This window comes from Geospiza fortis, unplaced genomic scaffold (genome assembly GCF_000277835.1).
Source record: "Geospiza fortis unplaced genomic scaffold, GeoFor_1.0 scaffold415, whole genome shotgun sequence".
Classification (NCBI taxonomy): domain Eukaryota; kingdom Metazoa; phylum Chordata; class Aves; order Passeriformes; family Thraupidae; genus Geospiza; species Geospiza fortis.
The window spans coordinates 232,978-242,448 of NW_005054672.1; positions in this window are offsets into that span (position 1 = coordinate 232,978).

Sequence of the window (9,471 nt, forward strand, 5' to 3'; positions counted from 1 at the left end):
CTGTGGGGTGGCGGGAGCTGTGAGGGCAGCAGGAGCTCGTCGCTGCTCTCGGCCGCATCCACTGAAGGCGGTGACAATTCGGTTTGTGCCCCCTCAGCGAGCGTCCCCCGGTGTGGGAGCGCTGGTGACTAAAGCAGCGGGTGAACAATCAGTGACTCAGCGCATAATTTTGCTCATTTCGTGCCTTTTTTTAGCGCGGGGAGGACAGAGCTCACACGGCAAACTCTCGCCAGGCACCGCCAGCGCTCCCTCACCGGGCACCCAAATGGGGCCGGGCACCTTCCTGCAGGCAACATCTGCTTGATGCGATCCTGCTGGGGAAAACAGCGAGGAGAAGCTGGAAAACACTGCCAAGGGCTTAGGCTTGCTCTTCATTCTCCTTTTTATCATTCCTTTTCTGACCTGGGAGAAGGCACAGGGAGCGCTGCAGCCACGGGGAACTGGGGAGCCCCGGTGGCCTCAGCAGCCCTGGCAGCGAAATAAACAGGTCAGGAGACTTTTTCCTCTTTAATGACTTTATTAAAAATGATCACCTCAAGGTTGGCAAGCTCAATGGGTCCGCAGCTTGTCCATTGACACCCCCAGAGTCACTCAAAGGAGGAGCAATGTGCAGCTTTGCTTACCAAAGAACAGAATTGGAAACCCTGTCCTTACAAACAGCAATGGAAATGACCCCGTGTTCCAGTCCTTGCTCTTCCCACCCAGGGTCCTGGCCCCATCTGAAGTCTTTGCTCAGGGTGAGGGGCAACAAAGATTCTCAGCATCTCTGCAGGCTCGGTACTTTGCTCCTGACGTCTAGACATCACTCTGATCTGTAATTCTGTATTGGCTCGTTGTTTTGGGGTCTTTTCGGTAAGTTTGGTGGGGTTGCTTCCCACGGCATGCTGTTCCGGAGGTTATTTTGCATTCTCTCTGATGCCCCCCCTCCATGTCCCCTCCTCTCACCGTCCGAGAGAAGGACCATCAACTTAGGCAGGGCCTTACCGATAGAAAAGGAGCAACTAACGAGAGCCACCTGTGATTACAATAACAAACAGGTAGAACTTCACCTTGGCAGCAACTGGTTTAACTGGTTCTGCAACCCTTTTTTTCCCCCAAAAAATTGGCAGATTTTTTACTTACAACAGGCAGCCCCGGTGGCCCCGGCAGCCCTGGCTGAGCAGCTCACACCACCCTGGCACTGGCCTGGCAGCTGCCCTGATCAAGAGCAAAGCACTGAGCTCTTGCTTTGGCGGTGCCTGATGTCTGCAAACACCGGGTGCCGGCTGGAATTAAGGAGCTCTTGGAGCTGGAATTGTGCTGAGCACCCTGGGCTGCCAGAGGAATCTCTTCTCGGACCCACCTGCATCAGCCTGAGCACCAAGGCTGCCTCCCGCAGGCAGGGGACTGTCACAGACATCTTTTATGGAAAATCCTTTCCTTAGGATTTTTCCTCCTGAGAAGCTGACAGGCCTCAGGAACAAAATGTAAACAATAATTATCTGCTGCTGTGGAATGCAACAGGTGCATCTGTGATTGGCCCATGTTGGTTGTTTCTAATTAATGGCCAATCACAGTCAGCTGGCTCGGATTCTCTGTCCCAGCCACAAACCTTTGTTCTCGTTCTTTCTTTTTCTATTCTTAGCTAGCCTTCTGATGAAATCCTTTCTTCTGTTCTTTTAGTATAGTTTTAATATAATATATATCATAAAATAATAAATGCAGCCTTCTGAAACATGGAGTCAGATCCTCATCTCTTCCCTCATCCTAAAACCCCTGTGAACACGGTCACAGGGGACAGCAGCAGGGATGTGCCAGCAGTTTCCTCTCATCCTTACAGACAGGGCAGCCACAGCACAGCAGGAGTACGAGTGCAGAAACCCGACTTGTGAGAGCAGTTCCAGCCCTGTGTCGGTGTGTCTGCACCTCCAGGTGATCCATGCAGGAGTGCAGAATGAGGTCAATGTCCTTGGCACCACCACCACACCTGGATGGATCCCCCTCATCCAGGGGAACCACTCACAGGTCCCCTATCCTAGGGCGACGTTTTGGTGCTTGTATCCCCATTTTGTGTTCTGTATGTGCTGGATATCTTGTTCTGTGCCTTCAAGACTGGCTCTGAAGAGTGAAAGTTTTGTTTTGGTTTTATCAGCCTGCTCCCCCACGGCTGGTGGGACACAGAGGCAGGACAGTACATAGTGCTGCTTTTGCTTTTTGCTTTGCTTTTCGCTTTGCTCTTGCTCTTCCTTTTGCTTCTGCTCATTAGTTAGTTTAGCTAAGCAGCCCGATTTTTCCCTGGACTGTTTCTCCTTTCCCTTTTTTGGACCAACTCAAACCTGCTCTGGACTGGGACCTGGGAAACACCGAGAGTTTGCACCTTGTGGCTGCAGCAGATACCCGAGCACAGGACAGACTGATAACAGTGACCACCACCAAGAGAGACTCTCTGAATTTGTCATCTTTTTCAGAGGGGTCAAAGTGTGTTGTCATCTGGTATTGTTCATTTTGGATGCTGTGCCTGTTAAATAAACAGGTTCTTTCCACTTCTCTCCAAGGAATCCTTCCCAACCCGGTTGTGGGAAGGGGCTGTGTGGGTTTGCTTTCTGGAGATGCCACCTTGGAGGTTTTCTCCCAAATTTGCCCTAAACCAGGACATCCCCCCATGCCATCCCTTGTGCAGGATCTGTGCAATCACACAACCAGCGTGACCAACCACCAGTGCCAGCCACTCCCATCTCCCAGGACACCTGCAAAATGTCACCCAGTGCCACCAAACTCTCTCGTGGGGACAGTGACGCTGCCCCAAAGCAGCCCCAGCCACCGCGGAGGACAGCGAGTTGTCACCTCCTTAAAGCAGCTTTGTCTTTGCTCTCTCTTTAATGATTTCCCAGCTGCTTCCCCATTCCAGCCGATAATGGGACTTCACTCCCTCTCTGGGTCTGAGAGGCGCTTGCCTTGTTCAGGCTGGAGAAAATCAATTCCCCTCTCACTCAAGTCTTTGCAAGACAGATGAACTGAAGATCGTGCCTGCCTGAGCAAAATATTTATTCAGTCTGGGAACAGATTTACTTTTGAACCTTCTATAAATACAGCTGAGGGCCCCCATTTAATCCCTCACCAGAAGACCTAATTTTATTTGTTTTATGTTTTAAAGAATTCTCCCTTTTCCAACGCCTTGTCAGGTGAAGAGAGGCAGGATTTTTGGCACACAGCTTGGCAGTGGGCACTGCCTGATCCCACTGCAGGGTGAGAGGGTCAGCAGTGCAGGGTCTGGGTTCTGCAGGATTTCCTGCTCTCTGTTGCTGATTTACACCCATCAAAGCCCTGCTGGAGCCAGGGCAGGCAGGGAGAGGCCAAATCCTCCACAGAGGCTCTTTGTGACCCTGCCTGCCCTGCCCATCCCTGTGCTGGGGGCACAGTTGCTCAGCAGGGCCATGCACAACCCTCTGCAGCCCCTCAAAACCTGAGACCACCATCCACAGACCCTGCCTGGCACCACAGCATCTCACCACCCTGACCCTCCAAGGATCCTGCGTCATCTGTCACCCCACAGCCACCTGGGGCTGCACAGGGGTTGGGTTACCAGCTCTGGCAGGAGAAGGAAAAGCTCCTTGGGGGTGGGTGGGCAGTGGGGAGCTGCTCCCAGGGCACTCAGGGGCATCCTGCCACCTGCCAGCATCTCTGCCACACACCACTGTGCTCTTGCCAGAGGGTTTGCCCAAGATCCTTAGGAGGAGAAGTGCTCCCAAGGACGAACTGAAAAGCTTTCCCAGCAGATGCCAAGAGCCAGCAGGTGCTGGAGATGATTTTCTGCCACCAGAACCCACCTTGGCACTTGCCTGGGAGGCTCCAGAGCCCCCACGCCTGTGGGAGCAGCACTGGAGGTGCAGGCAGCTGCCAGGTGTCTCTAAATCCCTTTGTCTCATCTCTGCATTGGTCAGTGCCCATCCTGCCCTGAGATCCTGGCACTGCTTTGTGCCTTCCATGGTAATGGAGCACACGAGTCAGCATCTCCCTCCACACCTGGCCAGGAAGGTGAGATCCAGGTGTGCAGCAGCTCCTGGCCAGGAGTGAGCCCTGCACAGACCCAGCATGGCCAGAGCCCAGCCTGGACAAGGGAATTGCTGTTTTCCCATCTGGCATATCCCCAGCCCTTGGGAGACTCCTCCAAAGGCACAGCGTGCTCTACACCACAACTGGCTCACTTCTTTGACACATTTATTAAATTGTTATTACACCTGCTGGCTAATTACCTCCTCTGGAAACCAGAGGGAGCAGAGATTTGACATTGACCTGTGCAAACCTGCAGCCCTACAGACGCTGGCCAGGTCTGGGGGGCTTGGGAGAAATTTGGAACTGGGAATATGGCTCTGTGGGAGTGTTCCCCACTGCCCTACAGTCCAGTGCTGTTGGCTAATTACACCTGTTGGCTAATTACCTCCTCTGGAAACCAGAGGGAGCAGAAATTTGGCATTGACCCATGCAAACCTGCAGCCCTACAGATGCTGGGCAGGTCTGGGGGGCTTGGGAGAAGTGTGGGATTGGGAACATGGCTCTGTGGGAGTGTCCCCCCCTTCCCCACCAGCCCAGCTGCCCCATTTCCCAGCCAGATGGGGAGTGGGGAGCCCAGGATTGATGGTGAACCCCCTGCATCCCACGCCTGGGGTGCCAGCACTGCCCTTGCTGAGCACAGATTAATCTGGGAGAGCTTTAATCCTCTAAAACCCTTTCGTAACAGCCCTCAAAAATAAGCCTGGAGAGTTCCTAATACTTCTTGAAAATTTGGAGATGGGATATTTATAGGCTCTGGCTTTGGATGAGAGGAAGCACACCCAGCTCTGGCTGGGAGGGCTCTGAGGTGCAGAACCTGCCCCGGGGGGAGCCCCTGCCCCAGCCCAGCTCTGTGCCACTCCCAGTCTCCTGCTGGCTCCATAACAAGCTTCCCTTGTTTGGGATTTTTATGATTTTTTTTTTCCTACAAGCGTTTGAGGCTCCTCAGGAGAGCACAGACCGGCTCTGTGCCTCCAGCCCTTCAAAGGAACGCAGAGCAGCAGCGCTTCCCACCAACACAAACAGCACCGACGCCCCCTGGGCACCTGGCTGAGGAAGCCGAGGGCAGGAACCACACAAACTGACAGAGAAAGTTCAGAAAAAAACCCCAAATGTGGCAGAATTTACCCACACCCACAAAAACCAGGAGGTTTGGGTCGTTCCCTGCTGGTTTCCACCAGTGGTGGCCTTTGGCATCTCTGCCACATTGTCCTGGCAGGGACATCCAGGGCAGCAGCACAAGAGCCAAGTGACAACTGGCAAGAGGCAAATCATTGGTTCCACATCTCCTGCTTCAACAGATGAAGGGAAAAATATCCTCCAAAAAAAGCTCTTAGCCCTTTGCCAGTGGTTTTACAAAGGTGTCACCAAAGATGTCCCCAGGGCAGAATTCTCCCAGCTCCAAGGCAGCAGAGCTCTCAGAGAACTGGGGCTGATGGGAAGATGAGAACCCCCCGTGATCTTAAACAGGCAAAACCCACCCCACACTCAACAGTTCCTGCTGCAGAGCAAGAGCCAGTGGCCAGATGTCAGAGCAGAAATGCTCAAACTGGAGACACAGTGGCATCAGCCTGATTCCCAAGAGAGCCCCCAGCTCATGCCCTGACTGAGAACAAGGCAGAGGAGGGAGCAGAGCTGGCACAGAGCTGCCAGCATCACACCTGTGGGCCGGAGGAGTCCAAAACTTCACTAGAAGAAGCAGCAGGGATGCTCAGCTCCCTCAGCACCCAGAGCCAGCCCCTGGTGCCTGAGCAAGGCCCAGCAGCTGGAGCAGCTCCTGACTCCAGGCAGACCCAGGCACAGAGTAGGGCTTCACCTCAAAACGTTTCCTTTGCAATTTCCCAGTGATCTTTCTTATCAACTAATTAAAAAAAATTTCCATAATTAGGCCAGGGAAAATCACGACTCAGGAACGTTCCCATTTCAAAGCAGCACAGATCTGTTCTGTATCAAGGGCTGGGAGCTCTCACCAGGGCCAGGTTCCCCCAGAAGCCTCCCCCAAGACCAGGATTCCTCCTGAGCCCACCCCTGCAGGGCCCCAAGCCCACCACCAGCCCCTCTGCCAGGAATTCATCCTGGGGAAAAGGCTGTTTACACTGCAGGGAGAAAACTGGTGGGGTTTATATATTTAAAAAAAAAAATAATTGGGCTCTCTGACAGCCAGGGATTCTCTGTGCCTTCAGCCCCTGTGAAGTCAGGAGTACTTGGGGAACATGCACGAGCAAAATTCCCCCTGTGTCCACAGCCTGGTGCCATGGCCAGGGCATCCTGATGCCTCTGAAATACCAACACCTGCACCAGGGAAGCTCCCACAGGAGCTGGGGCATCCCCTGCTCACAGAGCAGCTCATGGCTCCTCAATCTGCAGGTTCCCTTTGGCAAATAAATCGTATTTCTAAGAGAAATGGAGCAGTTTTTACAGCTGGGGCATCCCCTGCTCACAGAGCAGCTCATGGCTCCTCAATCTGCAGGTTCCCTTTGATGACTGGCAAGTAAATTGTTGTATTTCTAAGAGAAATGGAGCAGTTGTTAAGGTGCAGCTGCAGCCTGGGTTTCCTTGAGAGCACAGACATAATTCCTGACAGGGGCTTTCTGACACAGAAATTATGGAGCTATTTTGGAGGCAATCTCAGAACATGATACTAAGAAACAGCCTCTGTACATCACAATATCGTTGCTAAATTGACAAATAGACCCTCATGGGTTTCATTATTCTGCTTTGGGAGCACATTTTTGCATTTTTATCATCCCTAGAAATGATTGAAGAGCTGCAGAACTGAGGGCTCTGGCTTTGGAACACTCAAACTCCAGTCCTGATTGAGCTGAGGAGAAGCAGTTGGAAGGGCTGCAGGGCTTGGAAAGGAAATTTTTGCCCTTTTAATGTGTAAGCCTGGCACGTTTTGGAGACTGTCTCATGCTTCCACAGCAGGTTTGCTTTTAGCCCTGGAAATTCACCAGTGTAAAAGGATGTGACATATCCAGTGCTGGGTTGGGAACATCCCTGCAAAGGTTCAGTCAATAGCAAACCTGTGCTGTGCACTCCTAGAAATACATTGGTCTCCCCAGGAACATCAGATAAAAGCCAAACAGGAGGAAGATCCCCAGAAATACAACAAATAAGAGCCCAAAGACCAGGGTTCCTTTAGGAGCTGATGTCTGAGGATGCCAGGGCAATGCTCGAGGAGTGTTTTTGGAATTTTGGAATTGCTGTAGGTGGTCACAGCCAGGAGGGCCACAGCATCACTCCAGGCTCTGCACATTCCTGGCAGCCCATGGGGATGAACAGGAGGCAGAATGAGCTCTGTCCTGTCCCTGTCCCTGTCCCCAGTGGCACTTTGTCCTGGGACAGCTGGGAGTGCTGGGCAGAACATGAACCCCCATAAACAGAGCAGAGAGCACCAGGCAGGCAGGTGGGGAGGGGTGGGATGGGATGGGATGGGATGGGATGGGATGGGATCCATGGGATGGGATGGGATGGGGTAGGGTGGGATGACATGGCATGGCATGGCATGGGGTGGGGTGGGATGGCATGGCATGGCATGGCACCTAGGACAATGGAACCTCCTCAGCTGAGCAGGCAGACCCCAACCCTCACCCACCATGGCCAGGACATGCAGCCCTCCACAATCCAGCACTGATGTGCAAGCCCTGAGGCCAGTGACCCACCAACTCCCAAAAATGTTTATTGCTTCTGGAACTATTAAACAGCCTCCTGATTTCTCCATGCAGAGGCTGCTGCTCTGTCAGAGCTGAGCAGCACTTGGGCAGTGAGAGAGAGCAGCTGCTCTGGAGCCCTAGGCAAGAAGGATGGGACCTCAGGGATGGGGGCTCAGGAATGCTCAGGAATGCTCAGAAATGTGAGCTCAGGGATGTCAGCCCAGGGATGGGAGCTCAGGGGTGGGAGCTCAAGGATGGGAGCTCGGGGATGCTCAGGGGTGCCAGCTCAGGGATGCTCAGGAATGTGAGCTGAGGATGGGAGCTCAGTGATGGGACCTCAGAGATGCTCAGGAATGTGAGCTCAGGGATGCCCAGGGATGCCAGCTCACGGATGGGAGCTCAGGGATGTTCAGGGATGTGAGCTCAGGGATGTGAACTCAGGAACATCAGCTCAGGGATGCTCAGGGATGCTCAGGGATGCCAGCTGAGGGATGCTCAGGGATGCTGGTGTTCAAGGCTCACAGCAGGAAGGCACAGCCTGGCGTGACGTCACAGCCCTGCTAACGCAGATCCTGCTCTGTGCATTCCCAGGCAGAGCCACATCCAGGGGCACAGCAGCCTTTTCCCAGCGCACGTGGCAGATTACAGAACAAGCACAAAATCCACAGCACACGCTATCCTCACCCTGCCCCGGACTCTGCCTTTAGCAGGAGAGTTTCTGGCTGGCAGAATCACACTGGCAGCTACCAAGGGACCAACACAGCTCCTCCATCCCCACAGAGCCCTTCCACACAAGTGACAAACGTTCAGCAAAGCCACTGGGCTGGATGTTCCATTGGAAAACACCTGCACTTTAAAAAAGTCAGTGGTGGTGGATTTGGATGGTGGTGGCTGAAGGAACTCCCAGCCAGGCTGGCAGCCGGGACAGAGCCTCATTTATCTGCAGGCTGTCACACACACTGCCCTTTGGTGCTATTTTCAGGCACCGTGCCCCACATGCAGACGCAAACATCTCCACTCCCCACTCAGACATCCCAGGTAAGCAGGGGGTGAAGCCAAAGTGTGCACAGTGCTGAGCAGGGCAGGGCCAGCTCCTGCCTCACATTTTCACCCAAAATTGCTCCCTGTAGGGCAAAAGTGCTGCCACACTTCATGGGACCCACAGACACATCCAGCCCTCTCAGGGGCAGCTCCAGCAGCAAGGTTGAACCAACCTGGAAGCCCCAAGAGTGCAATGCCAGGCCCCAGACCCCTCACCCTTCACACAGAACCATCCCCTCTGTTTAAGCAGCACTTTCAAATTTTGCTCTGCAAACAAATCTCGTGCCAAGCTGTTGTTTTCCCACCCGCCCATCCAGCAGGACCGGCGCTCACCGCGCTGCCAAGGGCAGGCACGGGCACGTCCCTGTGCCGGCATCCGCGGGCTTTGCCCTGGGGCAGAGCAAGCCCCAGCCCTGCTCACCGAGATGCAAACTCTTCAAAAGCTTCCAGCGTAACTCGGTGGTGCTCCGAGTTAACAGCAAAGTCTGTTGGAAAGGGCCGGGGGAGAGCGGTCAATCCGCTTCTGCCTCCACATTCCTGGAGCTGGGCACCGCGCTGCTCCCAGCCGGAGACACGGCCAACAGAAAGAGCTTTTGTACAGCTCTCTGAAGGTCCTTTCCGTAAGAGCCAAGAGTCCCCGCGGAGGCAGCCAGAGCCTCGGCTCCATTCCCAGCGCAGCTCTCCGAGTCCGGATCCCAGCAGGGACGCAGCTCCGGGCTGTGCTGTGCACCGTGACAGCACAGCC